General features: G+C 42.9%; 1 protein-coding gene across 1 annotated transcript in view; it reads left to right on the forward strand.

Moving 5' to 3' along the window:
• nlgn1 (neuroligin 1) overlaps nt 1–16,551 on the forward strand; it is a 437,869-nt gene that overhangs the window by 2,691 nt on the left and 418,627 nt on the right. Inside the window, exon 2 of the mRNA XM_069896960.1 lies at nt 2,333–2,430. The gene's annotated coding sequence lies outside the window, so the exon portion shown is untranslated. The remainder of the gene's footprint in view (nt 1–2,332; nt 2,431–16,551) is intronic.

Raw genomic sequence — 16,551 nt, forward strand, 5'->3', positions numbered from 1 at the left:
AGCCTTGATGCAAAATAAACCTTTGTATTCAAAGTGATAAGCTGAAAATTATGTTATTCGATAGAAGCCTAGCATGCTAGTTTGCTCGCTTATCTTTTTTGCTGTGCTGGGAGTAGGTGCTTGGGTAAGCAGTTTTTGTGTAATATAAGCCATGGTCCTGCTGCTGAAGTTTGAGACTCTCCGAGCGGTGGCAACATCTCTCAGCAAGAAGAAGAACTTTTAGAGTCCAGCCAACATCCCGGTCGGGGGAGGTGGAGAAGCTGCTACTGGTGCCCTGACAACCTACTACAAGTGTTCAGTCGTTGCCTCGCTTCGGCAGTTGGGACCAGTCCAGGCGTTGGTAAGTATAGTTGGGAAGGGCTTGCATATTGTAGTTTGAAATCAGCTTTTGAATTTGTAATAAACATTTGTATAAACTGAACTGCTCTCGGTGTGTGTGTCTATTTTCTTTCGGTAGCTCAAACACTGTGACCAATCTAAAACGAACAAAATGAGAGATATAAGTTTACCCAAGACAGGGAGGGACAGTCTGCTGTGAAATTGCAGAATATACCGCAACCCATGAAGTAAAGGGTGTTGTGGTTGTCTTGCTAGTTAGCAAAGGCAACGTGTTAAGGGGGATTTCCTTTTGTTTTCTTTTCTACAAATCTTTAGTCCTTTTATAGTTTTTGTTATTTTCTTATTAATTGTGTCGGTATATATAGTGAAAAAAAACATTGTGGTTTTAGAGGAAGAGAGATGGAGGGTTTGAAGAGGTGGTGCAGAGGTAAAAATGGGTTGATAGATGAATACATTGAAATATATGACAATTAATATTTATGGTATTCACAACCAAATTAAGAGGAAAAAATATTGACTAATTGCTGAGCTCAAGAAACACAACTTACCAGAGAAAAGACAACTACCAACTTTTTTATTTTACATAATTGCATCCCTCATAAAGGGGAGTGAATTTAGTGTGCTGCAGAGTTATTGTCTCTCTGGCAACATGCCAGCAGGAAGCAATGTCTGCAAATGTGGGCTTCTCCTGGGCAAAGAAGGGGATCCCGCACCATTCTATGCTGGCTGCTCAGTGCAGCAATTCTGCCTGTCCAGCTGTGGCCATTCAGTCCGCCACATCGACACTATTAAAAAAGAAAAAAATAGATATAGCATTTGTTCAAGAAACACACTTAACAGAGGCAGAACATCTCAACCTGAAGAGAGACTGGGTAGGGCATGTAGTAGAATCATACAATTCAAAAGCCAGGGGGAGTAGCTATCCTAGTTAATAAAAATTTACCAATTAAAATAGAGAAATAGTAAAAGACCCGGCAGGTAGATTTGTTATGATGGTATGCCAGATTTATTCAGAATCTTGGAATTTGTTAAACATTTATGCACCTAATGAAGATGACCACAAATTTATGCAGGACATTTTTTATTTTTAAAGGTAGCAAATACACAGCAACATATTTTACTAGGGAGAGATTTTAATCATGACTCAGAAATAGATAAAACCAAGAAAAATATCACAAAAAATATATAGAGAAAACAACATCCAAAAGAAAGATTATTCATATTACTCTAACAGTCATAAAACTTATTCTAGGATCGATATGTTTTTATTGTAGACCCAACTTCAAGGGAGAGCTTGAAAGACTACAGTACTTATTTGAAATGTTACCAATTCCTTTGATGGGAATTCTTTAAAAAATTGAATAAATTCATAAGAAAGTTCCTATGGAAGGCAAAAAAATCAAGAGTAGCTTTGGATAAACTAACATGGACATATAAACAAGGGGGAATTGCAGTTACCAAATTAAAAAACTATTATAGGGCAGTCCAATTAAGATTTGTCCAACTTTTACCAGACAGGTAAATCTTGGCTTCAGAAGAGTTACATAAATAAGAGGAAAATGTTCCTAAACACTTTATAAGTGGATGAGTGGTGCAACATAACAATCTAACAATACTACATCATATATTAAAAATATGGAGGAGAATACATCTAGAATGACAGATGATAAATTATCTAATACCAAAAATGTTGTTCATGTAAAATCCATTCATTCCTTTTACAATGGATAATTTATTCTTCAAGGAATGGGTTAGGAAAGGATTTAAAAGAATAAAAGATGGCTTTTTGGGAAATAACTTACTGACTTTCGAACAGTTAAAAGACAAATATGGAATATCACATGGTACAATATTTTCTAATTATCAATTGAAAACGTTTAAAAGAGAAGCTGGGAACTTGTCAAAGGTTATCTGAGAGTAGTTGTTTTAAATATTTAATCACAGACACTGTAATAGTTGAAAATGTATTACAAACATGTATGTTAAATTACAGAACAAGGAAAATGATGAAGTAATATACAAACCCAAACAATGTTGGGAAAAAGACAAAAATACGAATAAAGAATGAAACGTGGATGGAACCATACACAGGTACCAAGACTAATACAATTGGCTCCAAAGATTGTATATTACACCTCAAAAATTAAAAGAATGGAATCCAACACTATCTGATAAATGCTGCTGTTGTAAACAAAAAATTGGTACAATAATACATGCAATTTGGACATGTACAAAAGTGAAAACATTTTGAGAGGATTTAAACTTAATATTAAATAGAATTACAAAAAATAAGATACTGAAATACCCAAAAATCTTCCTGTTAAACAACATAAAAGATAAAGAACTAGGTCTAAATTAGATAGAGCTCAAAAATGTTTAATTATGATCACACTTGTGGCAGCAAAAAAATGCATAATGATAACTTGGAAAATGGAAACATCTTTAAAAATACAATGGTGCATAGAAATTAATGTGTAATCCATTAGAAAAAAATTACCTATAACTAAGAGACAAATATGCTTTATTTGAACAAATTTGGGAACCATACATAAAATTCATTAGGGATCACCAATTTCAAACCTCCATCTCTTGATGTAACAAGTTAAAATTAATTAAATAGTTAAGTATAGTATAATCAGACGGCACGTTCTCTTTCTTCCTTTTCTTCTGCTTTTTTTTCTTTCTTTAAGTTATGGGGGTGGGGAAGGAAAAAAAATGAAAAAGTCATTGTGTACATATTAATACTGAATACGTGTATATATTTGTTACGCAGCTCATGGTGGTGTTAAATAAAAAATTTAAAAAAATTTTATATGCGATAGCGCTACAACTTTCCCACACTGTTTAAATTGTGCGCTAAAGCTCTACAAACTTCTCCACGCTGTTTAAAAATTGTCTGCTATTGCTATTTATTGCTAGCACTTTCCCACCGTCCCTTCTAAAGGTTTATATTGGTTGGCACAACAACAACAGGGGCTGAAGGGCATGATTAATTTTGTTCAAATATAAGATCGTAATACATTGATCAGGATTTAGGGCAGGTCCACCATCGCTCGATGTGTCATGACATCACCAGTAGAAGGTAGAACAGTCCTAACCCCAGGGATGGCTCCTTACGAGTGTGAAAGTGTTCAGCGTCCTAGTTAAGAGTGGCCATTCCTATCCTAGGACACTGAACAGCCAATTTAGTGGGACGCAAGTGTGAAAGGGGCTAGCAAGATGTCTCAACTCCCCTCTCTGGATTCTGGGCTTACTAACAAAAGACCACAGCCCGTCCGGGTTGGCAGCAGAATGTTGAGCACCATCACACTGAGCATTGGCACACCTCAGGACTATGTACTCAGACTGTTCCTGTTCACGCAACTAACTCACTGCTTCAACGCCAGATCCAGATGCAACAGAGTCATCAAGTTTGTAGATGACACCACAGTAGTTGGCCTCAGCAGTAACAATGAATCACATGACAGAGAAGAGCTGGAAAATTTCATGAAATGATGCAAGAATAACAACCTGTATCTCAATATGGACATAAGAAAGGAGATCATTGTGGACTTCAGGAGGACCAGAGATGACCACCCTCCACTCCACATTAATAGCTTGGTAGTGGAGAGAACACCAAGTTCCTCTGAGTTCACTTAAGAAGTGATCTATCCTGGACACACAACATCAGATTTTAAGATTTCAGAGTACATTAATGACATCACATACAACCCTGAGATTATTTTTTTCTGTGGGCGAGGCAGAATTACCACTTATTGGTAGTGCAAAAAAAACTGTACACAGCCATATACATGGAAACAAATAAAGAACTGTAAGCTGAATGCAAACAATCTGACTGTGCAATACAGAGAGAATAAAAAGAAAAATCAATAAATGCACAAGTAAGAGTCTGTGGCGGCTCACCGCAAGGCAGGTGAACCGGTCCCGCTTGTAAGCCACACGGTGGGGCAGCCGGCCCAAATGGCGCCATCGGGCTTTCCCTTCTTTCCAGCATGGGGCTCGGAAACCCGCCCTGGGGGACCACGTGACACCCAGGTGACATCAGCGCCCTCCAGCACAGTTCTCAGCCAGGTCCGGGCTGGGAGTATAAGTGCAGCCCAGCAGCCTGCAATAAAGTAGTCTGCTCACTGAGCTCATCGCATCTGGTTGTGTATTTTATTGCAGGAGCAGTGTAGCCGCCACTACAATTGGTGACCCCGACTGGTTCAAACTTCTTTGAACCCATCATGAGCGAGCCTGGGATCAGCGCTATAGCTGTAAAACTGCCTGAATTAGACAATAGACAATAGGAGCTGGAGTAGGCCCTTCGGCCCGTCGAGCCAGCACCGCCATTTTACAGATCATGGCTGATCACTATCATCAGTACCCCTTTCCAGCCTTATCCCCATAACCCTTAACTCCTTTGCCCATTAGAGTCTTATCTAACTCTCTTTTGAACATAGAATTGTGGTTTGAGGAGCCGGAGACCTGGTTCAGCCACGCGGAGGCCCAGTTTCACCTCCACCAGATTTCGACCGACATGACCAAATTCTACTATGTGGTCGCTGCCCTGGACCAGGCCACCGCCAGACGCATGCTGCACCTTGTTCAACACCCACATGCCGAGGTCAAATACAAGACCATCAAGCAAAGTGCTTACCAGATCCCTCAGACTATCCAGACACCAGCATGCCACTTGGGTGCTGCACCTCGACACCCTAGGGGACAAGTCCCCGATGGAACTGATGGATGAGATGCTCGCGCTCATGGCTGAGCACACCAACTGCTCACTCTTCGAGCGTATCTTCCTCAAACATATGCCCGGAGACATACAGCCACTGCTGGTCCAGGAGAGCTTCACCGACCTGAGGAAGGTCGCCCAGAAGGCCCAAGAACTATGGCTCGCACGATTCTCGGAAGGCTCGGTGGTACAGCAGGTCATGAGGCACAGGCACAACCACCCCAAGCCTGCCCCTAGCACTGTGGTAGAGCACCCAGCCCCTGCAGGGGCCCCCAAGAGCATAACCAAGGCCACAGCACGCCCAGAGATGAGTTCCAGCGGTTCCTGGACGAGTTCCCAACACTCCTCAAGCCACAGTTCTCCACTGCCTTGCTGCGCCACGGGGTGTTCCACCACATCCCCACCCAGGGCCCACTGGTTCACTCCAAGGCACGCCGGCTCCCGCCTGACAAGCTCCAGGTAGCAAAGGAGGAGTTTTTGCCAGGGTTTCTAGTGTCATACCAAACTTCCAGAAATTCCTGAGGAAGTCGAAGCACTGATGTGCTTCCTTCATGATGTCATTAGTGTGTTCATTCCAGGAAATAGTTACTCCCAAGAACTTAAATTTACTCACTCTCTCCACCTCTGATCTCCCAATGGTCACTAACTTCTATACCTCTGGCTTTCCCTTCCTGAAGCCAACAATCATCTCCTTAGTTTTGGTGACATTGAGTGCAAGATTGTTGTTAGTAGACCATTCAGCCAAATTTTCAATCTCACTCTTGCATGCTGACTCGTCACCTTTCTTTATATAACCCACTACCATGGTAGAGTCAGCAAATTTGTAGATGGTTTTATTGTCGTACCAAGACACAGTCATAGGTGTAAAGTGAGTAGAGCAGGGGGCTAGAACACAGCCCTGTGGTACTCATGTACTGATGGAGGTTGTGGACTAGATGTTCTTACCAATTCTCAGTGATTGTGGTCTGGGGGTAAGGAAATCCATGATCCAATTACACAGTGGAGTGTTGAGTCCCAGATTTGCTGATCAGTTTCGAGGGGATGATGGTGTTAAATGCTGAACTATAGTCAATAAACAACATCCTGATGAATGCATGTTTACTCTCCAGGTGTTCCAGGGCTTTGTGTAGAGCTAGTAAGATGATATCTGCCATAGGCCTATTGCTAAGACAGGTGAACTGGAATGTATCCATGTCACTGCTCAGACAGGAGCTAATATGCTTCAACACCAGCCTTTCAAAACACTTGTCTCTTCACTTGTCAGGAAGGCTCAACCTCAATTGCCCTTCCTTAGAAGGCTGAAGTGAGCAAAGGACCATAAAAGTGGCAGAGAGGAAACATCTCCTCCCCCACACCCACCAACTAAAGGTAAAAAGGGCAAAGGTTCCATTATTGTCATTTAATAATACAGTTAGAATGCAACAAACATGAAATTCTTTGACTTTTGTCTAATGTAAGGTAGAGTTGCCACTTAAACCAGCGTCCCTCACAGAAACCTACAGCATCTCCAAGTACTGACCAGGCCTGAGCCTGCTTAGCTTCTGAGATCAGATAATCTCATACGTATTCAGGCTATTAGGCTTTTTTATGTGATTAATATAAAAAATATACTGCAGGGGGAAACCTCTGTACTTGCAGGAGTGTAAGGGGACAGGATACGCAAGGCCGAAGCCCTGGTGGAACAGGTTTTCCTCCTTTATGCAAACCATAACTTCGCTTATGTTAGGTTCGGCAGTGGCAGGTAGGACACCGTCTCAACCAGGGACCTGGCACAGCAGGAGCACCCATCACACCACGCCACCCTCCAACCCAGGACGATGCTGACCGGGCATACACCCCCCCGTCCCCAGGCAGCTATGGGGCATGCAGGGCCTCCATGACCTCCAGGGGTCCACTTCAGCCTTAGGAGATGAACCCGCCCCCCCACCCATCCAATATGACCTGCGTACATCGACCCTGGCCACCCCTCCACGCGGCACCACACCAGCCACACACACCCCTGCGCCAGCCCCCCCCCACTTCCTCTCTGACCAATTACCAGGAGCCAGTCCTACAACGGTCACAGAGACCCTGGTGGCTGCCGAATCGTCTCAACCTGTAAATATTGTATGTACATAATGGGTGCAATTCCTTGTTACTGCCCCCCGCCGGACAATTTTAAAGAAGATGGTGAATTTGGTGGTAGACCACTAGCCTATTTCAGGAGGATAAGGGGACAGGACAACACTTGGCCGGCTGCCAATCAGTCGGCCTGAATGGATCAAGCACCACCCAGTCGGGTGTCAATCACCCTCCGGGATATAAGCCTGCGCCGGCCTCCCAAGGCCCTGAGTTGCTGCAGCCACAGCCAGCCTGGCTCTGTGGAAGCTTTTGTGGATTAAAGCCTGTTGTTCAGTCTTTATCTTGTGTGCGTCTGATTCTGTCTAACAGCGCACCACAATAATTTACTGATCATTGTCTGAAGGGAGCTTGCAAAATTAGTGAGGATTCCTACTACCCCATACAGCATTTTGCAGCTATACTCTTCTGGAAAGAGTCCAGAAATATTAGAACCAAAACCACCAGGCTGAGGAACAGCTTCTTCCCATAGGAAGTGAGACTACTGAATGACTGCAGAACTGCTAAAATGACTCCCAATGACTCTACTATTTATTAATATTTTTAATATATGTACATGTCATGTACATAGGTTCTGTGTATATGTATAGTTTGTCTTGTATATGAATAATTTGTCTTGTATATGTATAGTTTGTCTGGAAAGTGTGTCTTGTTTGTATGTGAGTTTGCCCAGTTCTTGCGCCGGAGAATGCTGTTCCGTCGGGTTGCACTGTTACAATCAGATGATGAACTTGAACCTAATGTAACCAACATTTTGGGCTTAAGCATACCTGCTCGAAGCTCTGGTTGCATATCTTCGCCTCCTCTGAAGTCTGTGCGAACTGCTGAATTTCTTATCCAAGTACCACTGACAAAGTCCATAGTGCTTATTTATAATATGGTAGAAGGTTTTCCATTTTTTCTGCAAATCTTCCTCTGCAAACCCACTATTTATCTGCATTATGTCAATCATTATTAAACTCCAAATGATGCATGAAGATGTTACCTCCAAAGTAACCAAAAGCACGTAAAAGCAGAAAAGCGCCCCCCAAAAGACGAATGCTATTTACCTGCAAAACAATCTTGAACTAATAGAACCCCATCTTTTATGATGGACGCTAGGGCGAGTACCTGGTTGGCCGTGGCGGGTCCCCAGTCGGTTGCGGTGGCCGCACCGGTGGCGGTGTGGGCAGCGGCAGCAGGGGAGCAAGCAGCGGTAGCGGTAGCGTTGTCTCCGGGGGTGGTCGTGGCCGTGGCAATAGCGGGCTCTACAGTCGGGACCGAGGCCGGGTCGAGTGTTCCGCACGGGGGCGAGAGGTGGGCCAACATCATGGCTGCTAGGGTGGGCTGCCCCTTCCGGGTTCGGCATCTCCGTGATGTCAGGCGTTGCCGTGCAGGGGATCCCTCGCTCTCATTGGACGAGAGCTCTGGGGAAGAAGAGTTTGAATGGGATAGTGGCGGGTGGGCTTCACACGAGGCACTGTGTTTGCCAGTGGCCATTTTAGACCTATAGACTGCAGCAAAGTGGCCATTTTTAAGGCACTTCTGGCATCTGGCTTTTCTTGCTGGGCACTGGGACCTGCTGTGCTTGTCCCTCCCGCAGAAATAACATTTTGGGTTCGCAGGGGGCAGTGTAGCAGCAGCCGACAGGCCGTCAGTATCTCGGGGGGTGGTAGGGTAGAAGGGCACTCTACTCACATCAGAACGTGGGGTCCAGTCCCTAGAGAACTCGTTTGACTTTAAGGCTGCATCCTCCATTGTGATTGCAATCTGGGCCACGTCCTCTAGTTTTTCTACCCCTTGTTCGAGCAATCGCAGTCTCACTTCGTTCGATTGGAGCCCGGCCACATGGGCATCCCGGACAAGATCGTTTGTGATCTCGGCAGCAGTTTTGTCCACACAGTTACAGACCTTGCCCAACGCCTTGACTACGCCTTGTAAATATGCCCTGCTGGACTCGCCAGGCTGTTGCTTCCTCGACGCAAGCATGAGCCAGGCATGAACTCTGTTCATTGGTTGATCGTACAGTTCTTTCAGTACCTTTATGGCTGCGGTGTAAGTGGTCTCATCCTGGATGTTCTCATAGACTCTCAAGGACACCATAGACAGCAATGCTGTTAGACGCTGGTTATCCACCTCCACCACAATGAGCCTTAGGGAGTTTTCAAAGTTCAACAGCCAGAACTTAAAGGCTTTGAAGGCTGTAGATGACTGTGGGTCGATGTCAAGTTTTTCTGGCTGAGTCAGACGCTCCATCCCTTTTAAAAAAAATTCTTTTTGCTAATAAAATTGTAGAGCTCGTCGAAAGAAGCAAAGACTTGTTGATCCAAACCAAGGCTTTTATTAGCAAAAGACAGGAGCTCTTCACAGGTGGCCGACCAGTCTGGAATGATCCGACCTGGCTAGGGACACAACCCTTTAAGGCCCAGACAGTAGGCATGGCTAAGCTCTCAGCCAATTGCTATAAGCACAGTCATTACACTCTAGATACTGTAACTATATACATTGGTGATAGGTCTGTACTATCACACTTGTAAAAGCAGAAAAGCCCCCCCAAAAGACAAATGTTATTTACCTGCAAAACAATCTTGAACTAATAGAACCCCATCTTTTACTCTTTACGACCTAGTAGTTACTGCTGCAACAGGAAATTTCTAGTAATCGGTGATTAGACAGAGTAATATTTTTGTATTTTAAATGTTGGCACGTATTTTCTCCACAAAATCCATTCCCTACTCATTGAAATTCAGCCACACATTGTTTGAAACAATGCAAAATAGTAAAGACTAAAACACATTTACTCTTTGTTGTAGAATTTAAAAAATGCATGAAGGATTTCAAGGTGCTTTCTGTTTCCCAACTACTAACATATGATCACGTATCATTTTAACTCAGGTGAGCCTTTTGTGTGGAAGCAACTTTGCCTGACTATACTTAGCTTAATGAAGAGGAAATCAATTAGAGGTTGCTTTTTGTCTCAAAAGTTTGCGTGTCTCGATATCAATAATAAAAGTTGTGGGTTTTACTGCAATACTCTCTGCCATCATTCAGCTTCTGAAACACTTTTTCTTAAGTCTAAGTGTCAAGAACATGTTTACATCAAAGTAGGATTTGGTACTACAGAAGGAGTAAATTAAAAAAGTTGAAGTCCAAGACCACGTTAATGTGAAGCAAGAAAGTAAAATTTCTGACACATGAACTGAACGTTAGTTTATGGTTTAGTTGACACAGGATTGATGTTTGTATTCTGTGGTCAGTCAATAACTCATAGGTTGCAGATATCTACATATTAAAAATGTTTAGTTAGTGTCTTAAAATCAGTCAATTTTAATTAAATCCATGGTGATAGTACAGACCTATCACCAATGTATATAGTTACAGTATTTAGAGTATGTATGTAATGACTGTGCTTACAGCAATTGGCTGAGAGCTTAGCCACGCCTACTGTCTGGGCCTTAAAGGGTTGTGTCCCTAGCCAGGTCGGATCATTCCGGACTGGTCGGCCACCTGTGAAGAGCTCCTGTCTTTTGCTAATAAAAGCCTTGGTTTGGATCAACAAGTCTTTGGTTCTTTCGACGAGCTCTACAATCCATAGTTGATTCAAATGGAACAATGTACTTTGCAATCTTTCATGCACTGACTGGATGTAGTAGAGAAAATCAAAGGCCAAGGTATTTCATGCAATTGACATTAAATCATACTTAAATTTTAAAAGCAAAGAAGTTAATAAACAAGTGGAAAAAAGCAAAACAGTCTATCAGATTAACATGGTGAGGAAAATAGCAAACTCTGAGAGATGAGTAAAAGCACTCCTTATGTTGAATAATTTCCAAATGATGGCTGTGTATAAACACAATGAAATGGGTTTTCTTCTTAGCCCTCAAAACATCTCCTTTTGTGCAGATATTTGTTGATGACTCCTGATTGTGACAAGACTGCCCAAGGTTCAGTTTTACATTTGTACTCAATACATTATTTTAGTACTCTGATAGACTTTTTCAGCAGGTCCATAAAGTCTTTGAACGAATGTAAATTATTGACGAGGTCTGATGAGCTCTAATCTCCAGTTATCTGTCCTCACTTTACAATGGAGAACTTTGGAAGAGCAGCCACTGTAAAATGCAAGTTTAATGCAGAAGATTAATATCATATTTGTGAAATTAATTTGACATTACTAAATTGGATAGAAAAGTAGTATTATTAGCAAATAGATGATGGTGATAAATGGGAAGGTGGATTCTTATTTTAGGATCACACAATGAAAGATATTGAATTTTCTGTATGTCCTCACCCTGGTCCCTTTGAATGTCATATTTTTAATATCTAAAATATATGCAACATTCAAATATGCACTATTTTATCTGTAATAACAAGATATAAATCAGTGTTTTTTTTAGAACACACTGTATATAATTTGGAGCAGTACAGCACAGGAACAAGCCTTTTAATCCTCAGTGTTTGTGCTGAACAAAATGCCAAATTAAAATTTATCTCTTCTGCCTGCACACAATGTGTACCCCTCCATATTTATGTGTCTATCTAATAGGTTCTTAAATGCTACTTTTCTATCTATCTGCTTCCACCACTATCCCCTGGCAGCCTGTACCAGGCATCTACCACTAAAAATCATCTTCCCTCTTATCTTAAATGCATGCTCATTATATTTGACATGTTTACCTAGGGAAACAATTCTAACTGTCGAAGCCTTTCATAATTTTATAAACTTATTTCAGGTTTCTCAACTTCCATGCTCCAGAGAAAACAATACAAGTTTGTCCACCCTCTCCTCATAAGTCATGCACTTTAATCCATATAATATCCTGGTAAATTTCTTCACTATTCTCATAGATGTATCTAGGACATGGCAGGTGGGGCAGAGAACAGGGGTGCAAATATCGGGGGGGGGGGGAATGCACCACTGTCCTCGCCTTACCCGTCCAACATCCAAGTCGGGCTAGCCCAATCCCACTTACTCTTGAGCGCCCAGCAGTGCCGCTCCAGGCACTGGACTGGCATTTCATCAGGTTGCTTATTGGGGCCTTTGGCCCACTAGCCGCAGCCCTTCGGGGCGGTGAGACCATTCCAGTTGAAGGCAACACCATGCAAGCTGAAAGCGACATCCTTACCTTGCAGCTGATCCGCTGGAACCACTCTGCTTATGCAAGCACCAAGGAAATGGTTGCAGACTCCACAGAGTGACTGAATATGATCGTTGTGAGTTTTGTGACACATGAATTAATAGCGTTTTGGTGATGGCATATGTACGGCGTGTGACTGAAAAGGGTAATATGCTATGAAGATTTATTTGACTGAATTACTGTTTCATCACTCTTTATTGTATGTATGTAATGTAATGAGTGACCAGTGAAGGGTTGGGGCAGTCACAGCATTACCCAGCAGCACTGCCAATCAAGGTTTTGCCCTGCTCATACCCATTAAATGAACACCTTGCATTGGCCAATTTGAATCCCTTTGTACTTGACCTGGGGCCATAAAGCTCATTGCCCTTTATAATTGGCTTGATATTGATGGCACTGAGCCATTGATTGGCCCCTGTAAATTACATGGGTTCCCCCAGCCTGGCCATTTGTATTTGGCCAACTTGGCATTGAGCCATTGGTGTCTTGTAAACAACCTGGGCTGGATGCCCAGTCCCCAGCACTATAAAGGGGGCCACATGTGCCCCAATCACCCTCTTCACCATTGTTGGGACTCAGTCTTTGACCATGCTGTGCTTGAGTTGAATCACCTCTGTGCCATTGGGACCACTCCAGGCCTAGAACAACCTCTGGAGCAATTGTTGGTAACGGTAAGTATTGCCTGTTGGCTAAGATGTAGACTGTACTCTACTGCTAAAGGATTGATAATTGATTGAGAATGTTTAATTAGTACCCTTAGTTTGGCCAAGTAAGTTATTCATAGCTTGTAGGTGTGTGTGTGTGTGTGTGTGTGTGTGTGTGTGTGTGTGTGTGTGTGTGTGTGTGTGTGTGTGTGTGTGTGTGTGTGTGTGTGTGTGTGTGTGTGTGTGCGCGTGCGTGCGTGCGTGCGTGCGTGCGTGCGTGCGTGCGTGCGTGCGTGCGTGCGTGCGTGCGTGCGTGCGTGCGTGCGTGCGTGCGTGCGTGCGTGCGTGCGTGCATGCGTGTGTGTGCGCCTCACTGAGTCAGTTAAGAGGTGGCATGGGAGTAGGACTGGCAGGTATTGTATTTGTTTTCCTTGATTGTTGTACCAGGTACCCAATTGGTGTGTGTATGTGTGTGTGTATTTTTTAAAATTACTGTATTTCCATCCGAATCGGAGGTCAGTACTGTCGGAGGAGCTCACCGGAGTGCGCCTCCAGCCTCTGGCATCGATACTGAGCTTCTCCAGCCTCTGGCGCCTCACTGAGGTGCTTTGGCCTTTTGGGGCCGCTCTTTGGGAACTTTGCAGTGCCGGTGGCTCAATGCAGAATCCATGGCCAAAATGGCAGTCTTCCTTACCCATAAGCCCCTACCAGCTGAAACCACTCTTCCAGTGCCACTGCACTGGAGGAGGCCAGAATGGGCTGGCTCAGTGAGATGCTATATATAGTTCTATCATGGGCTTTCTGTGCTGCAGTGTTGTATGGTTTAATGGTTCTATGGTTAATAATGATAGATCGTGGTTAATAATGGTTAATAGTGTCATGCAGACTCGGGTCCTACATGAGTCTGAGCCGAGGTCTACGACATCTTCCTCCTGCTCATCCTCATCACCCTATTCAGTAAGTAGTAAGAGCACTTAGAGCAGGTGATGGAATGTTGGCTGGAGTGGCATGCAACCCAGGACATTCTGAGTGGGTCGATGTCGACTGACATTGTCCCAAAGTTATCAGCAGGAGGCCAGGGGCACAGAAGCCATGGGCTGCATCTTCTAACTGGGAACGGAATGCTAGGTATGAAACACATACTTCTACTGCATCAACGCAATGTTTGTGTAATTTACAGGGATATGTCAGGTGGCAGTGGGATGGTTGGTGTGTGGTGATTTTTTTGTGCGGTTTTTAATATGGAGGGGTTGTGGGGGGGGGGTGGCGATGTCAGATATGCCACTGCATACTCTATCCAAAGATTCAATCCACATCATTCCTAGAATAGGGTACCTAAGCGACCTAATCAAAGTTTTATATAGTTGCAAAATGACATCTGTACTCTTATACCCAATAACTTGTCCAAGGAGGGCCTTCTTTTTGTGAAATAATTTGCACAGAAACTGAACTAAGGATCCGCATGCAGTCACTGACATCACAAACAATGCCTTGAATATATTTAATTTGTACAAATGTTATTGTATTTTAATAATACTTCAATAAGGGTGGCATGGTTGGTGTAGTGGTTAGCGCAACGCTGTTACAGTGCCAGCGATTGGGACTGGGATTTTAATCCCATACTGTCTGTAAGGAATTGGTACACTCTCCCTGTGTAGTGTTTCCTCGGGGACTTTGGTTTCCTCTCGCCGTTCAAAACGTATCAGAGGTTGTAGGTTAATTTGGTGTAATTGGGCGACATGAGCTCATGTGCTGAAATGGTCCGTTACTGTGCCTTATATCTAAAATCTAAAATAAAATACTATTCTTATGTTACATGTGATTACTTTTCAAAAATATGGTACTGTTCCTTAAGTACTTTGGAATTTGTTGATAATGTGACATCAATTAAATAAACACATTTCCTTCTTGTTTATTGCATCCCATAATGAAAGGCGTTAAATTTCCTCTTTGCCTGTTTCCTGGTCTCTCATCTTTTTAATATTGATAATTCAGATAGGACTCCCCACTGCTCTATACATTATCTTATCTGTAATAAAATTTATCCACTATGTCCATTCGGAAATCAAAGTGAAATCTGAAAATCATATCACATAATTTCCAATCATTCATTTTATATGTTGTTTTCTCAGACATACTAACCCTGCACAAACAACTATTTTTAAAATTTGCTATTTTCTAGATTACTGCCAGCAATAACAAAATTCTGCTTAATTTATTCAGCCATTTTCAAAGTTAACATGAGATTTTCTCACACGTGGTTCATCTCTTTCTTTGCTAGAATATGGGTATAATATGACCCGGTGTCTGGCTTGGTAGGACTTAAAATTACAATTGAGTAGTCATCAATTCAGAATGGGTTTTTTTTCTGTGTCCTGAGGTAAATAATTTATGTTGAGAGTTTTAAATTTGTTTGGAACCTTCTCATTGAAGTTAAATCCATTTGGAAATTTGTACTAGTAGTTACAATTTTGATAATTCATAAAAGAAAATCATTTTGTTTATTCACTTTTATCATTCACATCATTGGGTTCCTCACTCTTTAAATTTGTTGATGTTTATTTAATTTTAGCTTATCTTTAAAATTATTTGCAATCACATTTAATTAAGTCTATGTTTCAGAGTATGTCTGTTTCTAAAGGTCGTCAACTGATGTTCTCAAAGCCCACCTGTTTTAGCTTTTCTCTTAAAATTCAGGCCTTCTAGAATTATATGTCTCTGGGCATCATTTTATGTTCTCAAATCCTAGTATGCCATAGCCCAGGATGGTGAATGACCACCCAGGACAGTGACTGACCACTCAGTACAGGGGCTAACCGCATTATATCAAAGCCTGCACTGTTCAAAACCATGTTATACAAGGTATACCTGTATTTATATCTAACTGTAATTTCTAATTTAAAAAAATGTTTTACTTGTGATTTTCAAAGACTCATATTCAAACAAAGAATACAATTTATTTCAATATCAATATGACATACAGAGTGCATTTTTATCCCTCCCCCCCCACCACTACCCCTCCCCACCCCATGCCCTTGAACTGAGAATTCTCTCTCTTGGCTTGGCTTCGCGGACGAAGATTTATAGCGGGGGTAAATGTCCACGTCAGCTGCAGGCTCGTTTGTGGCTGACAAGTCCGATGCGGGACAGGCAGACACGGTTGCAGGGGAAAATTGGTTGGTTGGGGTTGGGTGTTGGGTTTTTCCTCCTTTGTCTTTGTCAGTGAGGTGGGCTCTGCGGTCTTCTTCAAAGGAGGTTGCTGCCTGCCGAACTGTGAGGCGCCAAGATGCACGGTTTGAGGCGATATCAGCCCACTGGCGGTGGTCAATGTGGCAGGCACCAAGAGATTTCTTTAGGCAGTCCTTGTACCTCTTCTTTGGTGCACCTCTGTCACAGTGGCCAGTGGAGAGCTCGCCATATCTTGGGAAGGCGATGGTCCTCCATTCTGGAGACGTGACCCACCCAATGCAGCTGGATCTTCAGCAGCATGGACTCGATGCTGTCGGCCTCTGCCATCTCGAGTACTTCGATGTTAGGGATGAAGTCGCTCCAATGAATGTTGAGGATGGAGCGGAGACAACGCTGGTGGAAGCGTTCTAGGAGCCGTAGATGA

Source organism: Narcine bancroftii, chromosome 9 (genome assembly GCF_036971445.1).
Source record: "Narcine bancroftii isolate sNarBan1 chromosome 9, sNarBan1.hap1, whole genome shotgun sequence".
NCBI lineage: Eukaryota > Metazoa > Chordata > Chondrichthyes > Torpediniformes > Narcinidae > Narcine > Narcine bancroftii.